Source organism: Pelodiscus sinensis, chromosome 3, assembly GCF_049634645.1.
Source record: "Pelodiscus sinensis isolate JC-2024 chromosome 3, ASM4963464v1, whole genome shotgun sequence".
Classification (NCBI taxonomy): domain Eukaryota; kingdom Metazoa; phylum Chordata; order Testudines; family Trionychidae; genus Pelodiscus; species Pelodiscus sinensis.
This window is the reverse complement of record NC_134713.1, coordinates 174,818,540-174,832,828: the sequence shown is the minus strand read 5'-3', so window position 1 is coordinate 174,832,828 and position 14,289 is coordinate 174,818,540. Positions and strand designations below refer to the sequence as shown.

The window sequence follows — 14,289 nt, the reverse complement described above, 5'->3', positions numbered from 1 at the left end:
ATTGCTAACTTCAGTGCACCTCCAAGTCAAAATTCTTGCAGCTTGCCAGCATTTTTTGACAACCTATTGATTAGACTTTTCACAAGCTGATTGGGTATTTAAACATGGTATTTAAAGAGTCAGTGGCTGCGGGAGCCTTGTTTATGATAGTGCTTTTACTGTCAGCGTTAGCTGTGGATCCTCACTGCAGTTAGCAATGGTGAGGCATTTTTACTACCAGAAAAATCCATACCGTATACAAAGCCAGATGACTGGAGGGTGAGTAAGACTTATGAGGTCATAGAAGGAAGAAAGCAAAACTTGAGCAACTGAAAGGAGAGGGAATTTTTAGTCAGCCTTTTAAAAACCATATTCTACTTGATTTCATTTTGTGTTTACACTACCTAACTCAAATGCCTGATAAACAATTGGGAGGACATTTTTCTATTTGTGAAAGATTCTGCATACTCACCTCTTCAGCTGAGAGGTGTTCCTATTCCAATCTTCTACAAAGTCCCGCAGAAAAACATGGACAAGAGAGTTTAGGAAAAAAAATCCCTAATGAGGTCTTCAGCCATTTTTTGCCATCTGCAACCATGATTTTGCCCTCTTTAGATTTACCTTATTACTTATCCATAACTCCCATGCCTCTTCATTCTCCACATGGAACATACAACCTTAATTCTCACCACAAACATCAGCTATTGAAAAAACATAACATCCCATACTTATTTACTTATATCAGCTGAATAAAACAATTAGAAATATTACAAATTGTCTAGAAACTCCCCAAAATGAGCAACACTATTAAAGACTGTTTCCACTTAAATCAGTTCTTTCCATTTACCATATTGTAACACAGCACTTAAATATAGCTCTCAATTTTAAAAAAAGTGACGTGCATCTTAACCAGCTATTCCCGCAAATACTAATTCAACAGTCTGAAAAATTGTAAATTTTACATATTAAATTATTCAGTATGGTTACAGTTAAAAGTTGCATGTTTTGTGTGCAAGTCAAGGACAGTGGCACTTACGCTATGATGTGGGCGTGTCAGTATGGAGAAGGTAAAATCATGGTTGCAAGGCTCAGTCCTGCACAGGAACAGGATCAAAGAACTGGAAGGATTTCCTGGCTTTTTTGTGTTTATATTGGTGGCTTATGAATCTGAGCAACTGTTAATGATTATTTTTAGTAAAGTTATTTGTTATATTTATATTCCTCAATCAATCTGGATTATGTTATTCATTGAATTAGATTATATTTGTGTCTACTTTCATTAGTATTGGAAATTGTGGAAGATCTGATGTTTACAAGCAGTTATCATTTAGTCCTAGGTATGTAAAATCCCATTTAATTGGTTGATCAGTTGAATGTATTGTTTAACCGGTTAACTAGTTAAAGGGGAGGGCAAATGGGGGGCATTACTCCAGCCTGACTGGACCCTGGCTGCAGCTGGTTGGAACAGCTCCTGCCTGCGGGGCACCTGAGTCCAATGCATACAGTCAGAATACCACAGCAGCCCCTGCTGGGTGCCCAGCAGGCAGAGGCTGCTCTGTTGTCCTGGCCGGAAATGGCCCCTTCCTGTGGGGTGCCCAGGCCTGCCACAGGCAGGGGAGCAGTCCCAGTCCACAGTAGGTCACACTGTGATGCTGGAGCAGCCCCCTGTTGTGGCAGGTGGGGAGCTGCTCTAGCTCCCACTGGTTAACTTTAACCCATAAGTCTAACCGATTAAGGCTTACTGGTTAACTGGTTAAACCTTCATACCCCTAATCCATACTTCATTTTTTCCTGCCGTCTTATTTTGCTTTTTCTATGTCATTGGTTTTTCTTTTGCATGTGTAAATTGTGAGTTCCATTCTTTATATAATGCAAATTTGTATGAAAATCTCATTATCTATTGAAAATAGTTGTACATATTAATTCTTTCTGTATTTGTACGAGAATTGAATTAGTCACATACTGAAGGGAATATTTTTTTTGACCTTTACTGGTGGATGATTTCACTAAAAATGCTATGGTTTTAATGAATTTGAAAAATATTTATTTCATTGAAATACTATTTTTGACTTTGTAAGCCTGTGGGGTGTGCCAGTGGTCTTCTGAGAAAAATACTGCCAATGCACTGAATTGTAAATGCAGCTTGACTTGTATCAATTTTCACTTTATACCTACATTTTCTAACTTACACAATATAGGTTGCTGATCAACTCCTTTTTCCATTTCCTATAGGCTTTTCTAATTACCTGTTGAAGGTAGCTGTTCATCCAGCTGGATCTGAAGTCTTTCCCTATACACTTCCTCCTTTCTTAGGATACAAATTTCAGATAGTTTTACATAGCCGAAGAATTTCCAAGCTTCCTCCTTATTTAAATCTGTGAGGTCTTCAGTCCAGCTGACTTCTTCAACTAATTCCTTCAATTTCCCAAAGTCTGGCCTTTTGAAATAAATAATATTGGTTATCCCTCCATTTAATTTAGATAGTCAACTTGTGATCACTAGATCCAAGGTTATTTCCTATAATCAGCTCTGTTATGATACCCATGTCTAAAAGTGCATCCTCTCTTGTTGATTCAGTAACAGTTTGATGAAGAAACTGTTATTTATAACATCCAAGAATAACTGGGACCTATTAGTATTAATGGCATTCATTTTCCAGTTTGTAGACACAAAGGGTATGTCTACATTGCATTTCTCTTCTGAGAGAGGAATGCAAATGCAGACAAGTGAAATTGCAAATGAAGAGCGGATTTGAATTATTTCTGAGTAAGGGTTATTTCGAAGGAAGGGTTTTTTTCTTGAAATAACCCCGCAGAGACCACGTTTGTTTTCTTGAAAGATGCTATTTCGGAAAAGCGGTTGTCCGCGATTATGCAAATGAAGCGTGGGAAATTCAAATCCGCACTTCATTTGCAATTTCGCTTGTCTGCATTTGCGTTCCTCTCTCGGAAGAGAAATGCAATGTAGATATACCCCAAGTTAGTCTCCCATTATGGCAGAATGCCCAAGTATTTTTCTCTCTAATATGAATATTAAAGACACCACTATCCACATCTGATTCTCATCATGGGACTCTGTAGCACTCTCCCAACACAATCGTTCCCCTAGCGATTTTGACCTAGCGGATTTTCTTCTGTCCAAACTATCGCTTTTTAAAAATTTCTTTACAGTTTATTACTTTGTTGACGTACGCCTCTACCCCATCACCTTTACTTTTATTCCCATCTCTCCTAAACAATGCATACCTTTCATTGTTTGTATTCCAGTCATAAATGTGATTTTGCATGTATCTGTAATCCCTAAAACTTCTGGTTTGACCTCCTGCACCAGAAGTTCCAGTTCCTCCATATTGTTGCCCATATTGTTTGCATTTGTGTACAAGCATTTCAGATGCTTCCTTCAGACTACAGACAGTTTGCATTTGTATACAGCATTTCAGATGCTTCCCTCAGACTACAGACAGTTTTCTAGTTTGTAACATTCCACTATCCCTTACTAATCTTTTTTTAGCTAATTATTTTCACTCTTATGTATTGAAGCTAAGTGTGGAAATTTTACAAGTCTCTTTCCCAGTCTTCTTCCTTATCTAGTTTACGTCCCTTCTTATCTATCATGCGAACCTTGATCCCAAAAGATTAATACTTTAGGTACACAAGTGGAGCCCATCAATTGAGATGAGTTTTCTTTCAAAAATGCCTTCCAGTGGTCAGTCATACCAGAATATTCCTCCTTGAGCCATCTATCAATCTTGAATATCACATCACTCCTTCATCTGTCTTCTCTCGGGATCAGAAGTATTCCACTGGAAGTCACCCATGCTTCTATTTCTTTAAGCATCCTGCTCAGCTGAGTATAGTCATCCATGATCCATTCCATTGGGAGTATAGCAGCATTGTTTGTCTTGACATACAGCACTATCTGTAGATTTTTCCTCACTTCTTTGGAATACTCTTTAGCCTTATGTTCGCATCTCATATATTTTCTCCTGGCAGACAGAATATTCTTCCATTCTCTGGATTTATTCTGGTAACAGGTTGATTCTTCTGAATATAGAATCTGAACTCACAGACACTTGTCTCTACCTGGTGTTGATATGAATCTGTTTTATGTTCTCTCTTACTTCTCTGAACATTATCCTCATTTCTTCTTAGGTGCCGGTCCATATCTGTTTCCATCACATCATCATTTTTTGTTGGGTGCCGATCCATATCTGTTTCCATCATCTTTTCCTCCCTCTCCCCAGCAACGGTCTTCCCTTATGTCCTTTCTCACTACAGGCAGTCCCCGAGTTATGCGGATCCGACTTATGTCGGATCCACACTTACGAACGGGGCTTTCTCGCCCTGGAGCTCGCAGGCAGCGGGACCGCCGAGAGCGCAGCGGTCCCGCCACCTCGATCTCCGGGGCGAGAAAAGCTGCTCCGGGTGCCCCTGGTCTGCTTGGGACCGTCTCCAGCAGACCAGGGACACCCGGAACAAAGCCGCCGCTGCCGCTTTGCTCCCGGTGCCTCTGGTCTGCTGGGGACCGTCTCCAGCAGACCAGGGACACCCGGAGGAAAGCCGCAGCGGCGGCGGGGTCCCACGCCTCTGAGGCTTTGCCAGAGCAAAGCCTCAGAGGCGTGGCACCCCGCCGCCGCTGCGGCTTTGCTCCCCATGTCCCTGGTCTGCTGGGGGAGGTGGGCGCAGCTAGTGCGCCCCCCACCAGCAGACCAGGCTTTTGTTGTGGACCCTGGGGTAGAGCAGCTGGGGAGCTGCCGGGTTGGTCCTGCAGGGACCTACCTGGCAGCCCAGCTGTTCTGTCCCAGGCTCGAGATTCAGCCGCTGTTGAAACTGATCAGTGGCTGATTCCAGGAAGCTGGGGGCAGAGCAATTCTGCCTCCAGCTTCCTGTAGTCAGCCCCTGGTCAGTTTCAGCAGCAGCGGCTGAATCTGGAGCCAGTTCCAACTTACATACAAATTCAACTTAAGAACAAACCTATAGTCCCTATCTTGTACGTAACCCGGGGACTGCCTGTACTTCATCTTATGTCTGTTTCTCTTGATCATTCCTTTAGTGTAGCAAAACTGTTACTCAATTTGATGTCACCACTGCTATCTGGTCTCTTCCTTTGCCTTATTCTTGTGGTTATATTCTTCCATGGATTAGCCTTCTCTTCTGGCAGGGCAACCTTTTGTTTGGCAGGTTTCCACAAACCTTGAATTGACTGTTCACCTCTCTCTTCCCCTACATCAAACCTTCATATCCCTGTCTGAATGCCATCACTATCTCCAGCTGTATCTCTAATTCTTGAATCTTCTTTGCTGTGAGCTCTATCAGATGACATTTCATGCATAAGTTCCTTCCATCAGAGATCCCCTCAAGAATGATGTACATCCTGCAGTTTCTTCATTCAACCATCTTCTTTCTTCCTCTCTTTGGGGAAAAAAATAGGACAAAATTTATTCCTGGACACAGTGGTAGTATCTCAAAGTTCACCTCAGAGCAAATTTTACTGACAGACTATGACACCTTGGGGAGAAGGGCTTTATAATAAATATTCTTACTATTAATATTAAGAGGCTTGAAGTAATGACATAAAATAGCTGAACAAAATAATAATTAAACTTATAATAACCTGTAGGTTTGACAATTTTATTTAAATGCCACCAGATGTCAGTATAACCTAGGGACCAGAAAATACTGCAGTGGATTAAAATAGCTTTCATTTAGGTGGGTTCTTTTAAAGAAAAACAAAATGCATTTTGATAGTGATGAAGAAAGTAGATATTTTTCTAAAGAAAACATGTATTTGTCAGTATGTGTAACCTATGTTGCACAATAGATGTTTGCTTTAAGCAAAAGCATCAGTGTGTATAGAATTCTGTATTGAATATTTTGTGTGCTTATTATGTATGTGCATAAAACTTGAGCATAGAAACGGCAGTGTGTGAAATTAGCAATGATTGGTACCTACTCATAGATCTGCTACAAATGTAAAGATTGTGGTAGTCTCTCAGCAATGTTTATCAAAACCTGAAGTTCTAGATGAGGCAGTATTTCTCATATTAACTCTGATGCTGTGGTTTAAAATTGGAACAAATTGCATCTGTTTAGCTTTTGTAGTCTTTGGGGCAGTGTTTCCTCTAAGATTTTCCATCTGTGAGTGGAGAGAGTTTTGTCTTGTGCACCAATATAATGTCATGCACTTGTTTGGATGTGTGCCACTGTGATACCCACCAGTTACTAACAACATTTTTGGTAAGAGCCATGTGGCGGCTTTGGCATTGGCTGCTGGACCTGCCACCTGCCATGCAGCTCATGGCTCCTCTGGTCCCAGCCACTAGAGCAGCCACCTGCTGTCTGCCATGTGGTTGCGTGGCTCTGCATAAGAGGTGGGAAGGGTGACATTTTTTTGTGTGCATGGGCCAAGCGTTCAGTGTACAGGGAACCCTGCTTTGGGGTATTGTCACTGAAGATTTTCCCTAACTGTTTTCCAGGACATGCTTTGTTTGCTTGTTTGCAGGGCTTTGGAGCGGAGCCCGGAGCTGGAGCACGGAGCAGTCGAGCTGCAGGTTTTTGCCCAGAGCTGGAGCGGAGCCGGAGCATAGAAAATCTTGACTGCTCCACTGCTCCAGTTTTTTTTTTTTTTTTAAATTTCAATCGAAAATGAATGATATTTTAGCAAGAAAGTCCTAAAGGTGCCAAAAAGTTTCAGATTGTATAACAATTGATATTAACATCTACTTTACCACTTTACGTAATATGTCACAGTTATTCTCACTTCGGCCGAAATCAAGATTTAATGTACAGATACAAAATTACAAAGTTTTCTGGAGATATGTTTTATTAAAGAATCAGATAATTATCGGCCATCCAGCAACACTGCAGATTGCTCCCACCCTTGTGCCAAGGTTAGGCAAGTACGTACTTGTGTAGATTAGTTAGTTAGATTAGTATGTGTTTATTTTCAACCTTGTAACGTGTAGCCTCGTTATTTCCCAATAATTAATGTTGTAGAACAGCGATAGCACGTACTAACGCTATGGCACATACCAAATTTCATTGATATATCTATATTAAAGCATTTTTGAGATATTAATTAAAAACTTGGAAAATATTTTGAATATTTTTACCGCAAAATTTCATAAGAAAAACTAACTTGCAATTTATAAATAAAAATTTATATTAAGTATGTATATTAAAAATACTTCTTACTTCATTAAAACGGCAAGAAACTTGTTAAAATATTAAAATATACTTTAATAATAATTTTGTGTAAAAAGAAAAATGCGATCATTTTTGTCCAGAAAATCCAAAATAAATTTGAAGTACCTTAAGTGGTTAAGATATCACAAGCAAGTACATTATAAAAAAAATGTAATGCTTTTGTCATTGCTTTTCGAAGATTATAACAAGAAACATTTGGATGCGGTAGCCGCACAAGAAGATTTGGCCATGGCTTCAACAAAAAAATCAAATCTGCCCCGCCATGACTGATAACCGATTTATGGAAAAGGATCTCAACCACGTCTTTACTTTTGAATTGGAAAAGCCCAAATTTGGGCTTTTGGGAAAAGCAAAGAAGAAATCGGCAATATGCAAGGTGGAAAAGGAAGTGAATGGCAAGCTCAAACCATATAGCTTCAAGACAAGTGAAGCAAGTGCCATGAAAAGTTTCAACCTTTGGCGGCATGTAAAACGTAACCATCCTGAAAACTATGCGGCTCTGGTTACAAAAAAGGACCAGGAAGATGAGGCAAAACAGAAAGCTGACATGGCTAAACGATGTTCATCTGGGTCTTTGAAAACTGCTGGAGAAAAGATTTTTTGCGGAGCTTCATCTGAAAAGAAACCCAAAATTGAGCAAACAAAACTTGACTCATATTTGAAGTCCTCAAAGGTTACAGTCACCATGGATGCCAATACTTTCCATGAAGGGCTGATGGAAATGGTTTGCTTGAGTTCAACACCGCTCACTACCTTCAGGCTAAAGAACACTACCGCAGCTTGGTGTTTTGATGGGGCACGATGCAGTTCGTCATTTAGTTGTCAGCACAGCTGAGTCTGGTCGCGAAGAGCTCAAGAAAGCTTTGGAGCAAAAATTGTGCTATGTGAAAATGGATTCGGCAGTCTGTGGAAACAGAAATTTCCTTGCAATGAATGCTCAGTACTACGAAGAAGGAAAAGATAAATCTGTGGTAAAAACCTTGGACATAATTGACACTGAAAGGTGTCACAATTCTTCCTATGTGAAAAGTCAAGTAAAAGCTATTTTAGAAAAATTTAGGATCAGTGAAATGCAAGTGCTGAGCATCTGCATTGATAATGCAGCAAACATGACGTGTGCCGTCAAAAATTTCAGGGAGAACAAGTAAACCATTTCTACCTCTGAGAACAGGGATGTAGACAGAACTGAAGCTATTTTGCCTGATGAAGGAACTAAAGGAATGGATGAAATCAAACTCAACATGGATGCTGCTGCGCAATGGGTTAATGACCCTAGCCTCATACTTTCAACATGGCTTCATGAGGACGACTCAGAAGTCCAACTGATGAGGTGTGGTATTCACACTCTACAGTTAACAATCTGGGATGGACTGAACAAATAACATGCAAAGAAATTTCTGGCAAATTCGACAAGTTGTTGTGAAACTACGAACCCCAAGTATTTGAAGTGTTCTGCTTGATCTACATGGGGTAACTCAATCATTGGATACTGTGACTTGCTGGGGTTCAACATTTGCGATGATTGATTGACTTCTCGTTGTTCAGTCTTACTGTGAACCAAGTGGCTGCTGCTGGAACAAGAGATTTTAAGTTAACAAAACTGAATGGTACGAAGTGCAGAACCTGCGAGATCTCTTGGCAAAGCCAAACCAAACAACCATGAATCTTCAAAGTTGTCAGTATAACCCTGGGAGTTTTAATGAAGGAATGGCGAAAACCGTCAAAATTCTTGCAAGAAAATGGTGGACAAATTGCAGAAGGAATTCTATCCTCCATGCAGAAACGCGAAGAGAAGTTTTTTGACAATATTCATTTCCTTGCTGGAGTTTATGTTGACCCACGGTATCAGATTCTTCTGACCTCAAGGGAAATACCAAAGGCAAAGGAAAAGCTCCTTGATATTGCTCGACAACTCAAAAAACAAAATCTATTGCTACATTTGAACTCAGCAAAAGAGGTTGAAGAAAACGAAACACATCAAAAGGAGTCATCAACAATCGAACTTGCGGTTCCGGAAAGTTCACATCCTTCAGAAATAGGCTGTTCTCAAACTTCCGTCCCCTCTCTGAACTTATTCGAGCATCCATCCCTGAGATGTCTTCAACCATCACAGGGAAATGGAGATAATTCAAGCACAGTTCTTCAGAAGATGATGACTTTGAAAAGTAATTGGATAAACAAGAAAGACGCCAGCGAGTTTCTGCAATTCATAATTGTAATGAAGCATTATTCGAGAGAAACTTTTGGGAAGATTGTGAGGGAATGGAGTCTATTGGTAGGCTAAAAGTTAAGTCTGTTTTTGAGGCCATTCACAGCTACCCACACTGCATTCAGGCTGCCTATAGAATTGCTTCGAGCATGCCAACACCTCAAGCTAGTGTAGAGTGACTGTTTTTGGCTTTAAAGTTAATTTTAAATGATCTGTAGCAGGCTATGAAAGATGACTTGATTGCTGCAATAATTTTTTAAAGATTGAATTATGAATGATTCTAGTTTGTATCATTGTTGATGACATCTAAATTGTTTTAAAACTGAATAAAAATAATGTTTTTTCAAAATTACAGTATGCACTTTTTTATTAAAAATTAATTTGAGTTGGAGTGTGGAGCGGAGTCGGAGCGGAGCTGGAGCAGTCACTATTGGTGCTGGAGCGGAGCTGCAGTGGAGCAATTCAAAAATTTGATTGCTCTAAATCCTTGCTTGTATGATTTAAACAACATAATTTTTATTTTCTTCAGTTGTCTTTTTCTTATCTGATAAAAAAATCTTAAATATTTTGACAGATTTTCTGTTTAACATTTGTATGTGTGGGATATGGCTGTAGGTACAGTACGGATATCTGTGGGAGTCAGGAAAGGAAGACTTCGCACATATTAAAGAGTTATAGAATCAAGATAATTGAAGATGTGGATCCTTTAGTGTTTGTGAGGTGATTAGAATTTCTTTGTGTATTAGTTAATATTGCTTGTATTCTTAAATCCTGTAAGATTTAATTTTTTTTTTAAATTGAGAGATTGACAAATATCTGTTATCTGAGAGAGGTGGCAGTTGAATAAAGGGGAGCAGAACTGTATATTTAGGGAAACTTTCAGGATAGAAAATTGCCCTCATAAGGTTTTACTTTACAGCATACATTCTGCATTTTTAGATACCTGGGGATTTAAGTCAGTTTAGGAGAATGTTTCATTATTGTATGATAAATGGTGACACTGGAGATGCCTGAACTAATCAGAAGCCAGATATTTAATGTACAATGGATTATTTTAGTTTATTTGTGTACTGTAGTCATATTAAAAAAGCTATAATGCAATCAAAGGGTTATTTTAAAATATTTCTTTGGTTCAGTGCTGGGTTTGGAGAATAAAAGATATAAATACCAAGAACAAATGCATTTGGATATTAATTGTAAAAAGGCATTTTTAGTATTGTTCATTTCTCCACCGAGGATAGAATTTTCAAAAGCACCTATGGACAGTTAGGAGAATAACTTCCATTAGCACGGAAGATTAGATATGTAATTGATGTGATTTGTGAGAATGAGGGGAATTGTTCCTTCTGTGGATTCCAAAAGAACCCGTCATTAGGGACTGATGGAATGTTGGCTAGGCAAACCAGGATATTTGTAACAAAATACAGGACTATGTAGCACTTTAAAGACTAACAAGATGGTTTATTAGATGATGAGCTTTCGTGGGCCAGACCCAATTCCTCAGATCAAATAGTGGAAGAAAATAGTCACAGCCATATATATACCAAAGGATACAATTAATACAAATACAATTAATTTGTGTGTGTGTAAGCCTACACATTGGTATGCAGCAGCCACAGGGCCATATAATCCTTCTGAAACTCTGTCATAGTGATTGGGGGACATGGTTTCTCAAATTGAGAGTCAAGTCAAAGGGAAGAAGTTGATGGGGGTGAGTAACTTTGTCAGAACTCCTAATCTTTGGCCATCTGTTGTTTATCAATAAAGTTTCAGGTAGTTCAGACAAATTCCTGAATAATTTATTATGTATCTTCCTTTCCCTTTGTCCAATCAAGTGACATGATTGATTATTCTCTCAGTGTGCTCAGTATTATATATTTATATTACGCAGTCTTCATTTTTGTTATGGCTTTCACAAAAACATGGATTCTGTGCTTTTCATGACTTTCACAGAATTTCTGACTCTGAATCATTGGCACTTTGGGATTTCTGCATATGGGAAGTAGATGCAGTGGGTGAACTATTGAGCTAGTTTCATTGGGAAACTTTAATTCAGTTGAGTCAAACTTTGAATTGCATTGGGAATAGGAGCTCTTCAGCAACATTGTGAAGCAGAAACTATCAGACCACTGAAATCTCACTGAGAGCTTGAATTCCCACAGAGGTGATGAAGATTTTTCTTCACTTTAGTTTGAAAACAGCAAAAAACTAATACTGGTTCAATTCTATTTCTTGTTACCTTAGCATAAGTATAATTCTTTGTTTAATTTTTTTCTCTAGCACAACCCCGTGGCATAGATAAGCATTGTACCCATTTTGTAAGCAAGTAAGCTGTGTCACATGTAGGCTGTAGTGATTATCTGTCCATAGTATACCTTTTTGTCAATGGCTTAGTGAGGGAAGTCTCTATACCTATAATATTTGCAAGAGAAATACAGAAAATGACTGATTGGAAACAAATACTCTGAGGAATGTCCCTTTGCATGTTCTACTTTAGGGGTCTTGACGCCCTCCACTTGTTATCAGAGATTTGTGGTAGCAGCCCCAGGTTGGGATGCACATGTGCTGTTGCTGTCTCGTGCCATTCTGAGCAATTACATAGCAGTACACAACCAACCATCTTTCAGTTCCTTCTCTAATGCTTTTGGCTTGAGTCAGAGAGAACAGCAGCACCCTCTTTTACCTCAGATACAATAATAGATCATAGTTGTAACTTGATACTATTAGCTACCCTATCCTCCCATCCTCTTCTCATTTTTTTAGGTTCACTAAAAAAGAAAATTCTTTACCTTCCACTATCTCTATCTCTATGGCAGGCAGATAGCTTTAGCCTCTGGCAGGGTTTACTCATTTTTGTTTCTGTAAGAGACCGGCTCTCTGACATACCTGGCTCACTTGATTTTAAATGCAGTCTGACTAGCAGACACTTCATACCAACCTCTGACAGGCACTCTTGGTGTGTCTGTCGCCTTGACGAGACACACATTACTCAAAGGTGCCCTCGCTGCAGAAATCTGACAGCCAGGGCAAGAAAAGCCAGGAATCTCAAGTGTAAGCTCCCCATGATGGAAAAATCTGTCAGGTCAACCTAGAACCCGGGCTCCAGGACACCTCCAGGCCAATGGTCACCAACAGCAGCCTCTGACGGGTTCTGCTCCAACAACAGCTAGCAAGGAATCTGTTCCAAGAAATACTACCAAAAATGATAAACTTAAAAAACAACAAATAGACTGGTAGCACTTTAAATACAACAAAACACGTAGATGGTATCATGAGCTTTTGTGGGCACATCCCACTTGTTCAGATGACCAGAGTTTTGGATGTCCAGAACCAAAAATAAATAAGAAAGGGGGCGGGAGGGAGAGGAAAAAAAATGGGAGCGGGGGGAAAAAAAGAGTCAGTGGGTATATAAATATCAAAGGGAAAGCCGAGCTAGCAATTAGAGAGGAAGAGTACTAACACCAGATTCTACACAGACAAAGAACCATTGGTACCTTCATTGTTTGTTTGATTGATAATGTCCCAGCCATCCGGTATCTCGATTCAGACCATTGGTATCAGAATTAAACTTGAGAATGAATTGTTGTTCCAACCCTTCCTTGTGTATTTCATTTGTGGAATTGGTCTGTAACAAAACAGCAACTCGAAGATCTTTTCATGAATGACCAGGCAGATTGAAGTGTTCACCCACAGGTTTCTGTATGTTCCATTTACGGATATGATTTGTGTCCATTGATTCTTTCCCGTAGGGACTGTCCAGTTTGTCCAGTATATATTGCAGTGGGGCATTGATGGCATTTGATGACATAGATCACATTACTGAGCCTCTGATTTGGTGGCGTATGTGGTTGGCTCCAGTGATAAATTTGATTGTATAGGTATGTGGGCAGAGTTGGCACTGGGGCTGATTGCAGGGCAGGGTTCCTGGATGCTTCTGATGTAGCTGTGTAGCATGGTTACTGGAAATAATTTGTTTCCGGTTGGGGGATTGTCTGTAAGCAAGAATAGGCCTTTCCTCCAAGGCCTCTGAGAGTGAGGGATCATTTTCCAAGATAGGTTGGAAGGAGGAGTTGGAGGGGTTTAAGTTGTGGACTGTAGGTAATGACAAGTGGAATTCTGTTTTTTTTTCTCTTTTGGGTCCGTCTTGAAGTACTTCATAGCTGGGTATTTTTTGGCCCGTTCAATCTGTTTTTGCATTTCTCCAGGTGGGTATTTCAGTTTTAGGAATGCTCTATATAGATCCTGTAGGTCAGTGGCCACCAACCAGTAGATCGGGATCTACTGGTAGATCTTGGAGCCTCTGACAGGTGATCCTGATGGGTTTGACCAAGAGGCTGTGCCAGCATTTCAGCTGCTCCTTACCCCCACTGCTGCGCATCTCCTACCCTTTGCCTTGGAGCTGCCCCTCCCCCTGAGAGTCTCCTGCTCTCTGTGCAGGGCAGGGGAGGGAAAAAAGGGGTGCTGATGTCAGGGTTCCCCCTCTCCCATTCTGTATCCTTTCTCCACGGGGCAGAGAGGGGGCACAACAAGACTAGGGATGGAGTTTGCTGGCTGCTTTAGGGAGTGGTTCAGGGCTAGGGCATGCGTGAGCCTGCCTTAACCCCACTGCATCACCACCCAGGAGCCACCAGCAGTGCCCAAATGGAGCCCACATCCCAAACTCCTACCCCAGTCTTGAACCCCTTCCTGTACCCAAGCCCTTATCCTAGCTCTGAGTACCCCTGCATTCAAATATCCTCCCAAAGCCTGCACCTAGAACCCCCTCCTACGTCCACCTGCTTGCCCCAAGAGCAGCTCAGAGCCATTCTCATACTATAGATCCATTAATCCAAGACCAAAGCCTGCGCCCCCAACCCTCTGTCCCAGGCTGATGAAAGTGAGTGAGGATAGGCAAGA

General features: G+C 40.5%; 1 protein-coding gene across 4 annotated transcripts in view; it reads left to right on the top strand.

The window, feature by feature from the left end:
• ASB3 (ankyrin repeat and SOCS box containing 3) overlaps positions 1-14,289 on the top strand; it is a 113,770-nt gene that overhangs the window by 48,283 nt on the left and 51,198 nt on the right. The gene's annotated exons all lie outside the window — the stretch shown is intronic.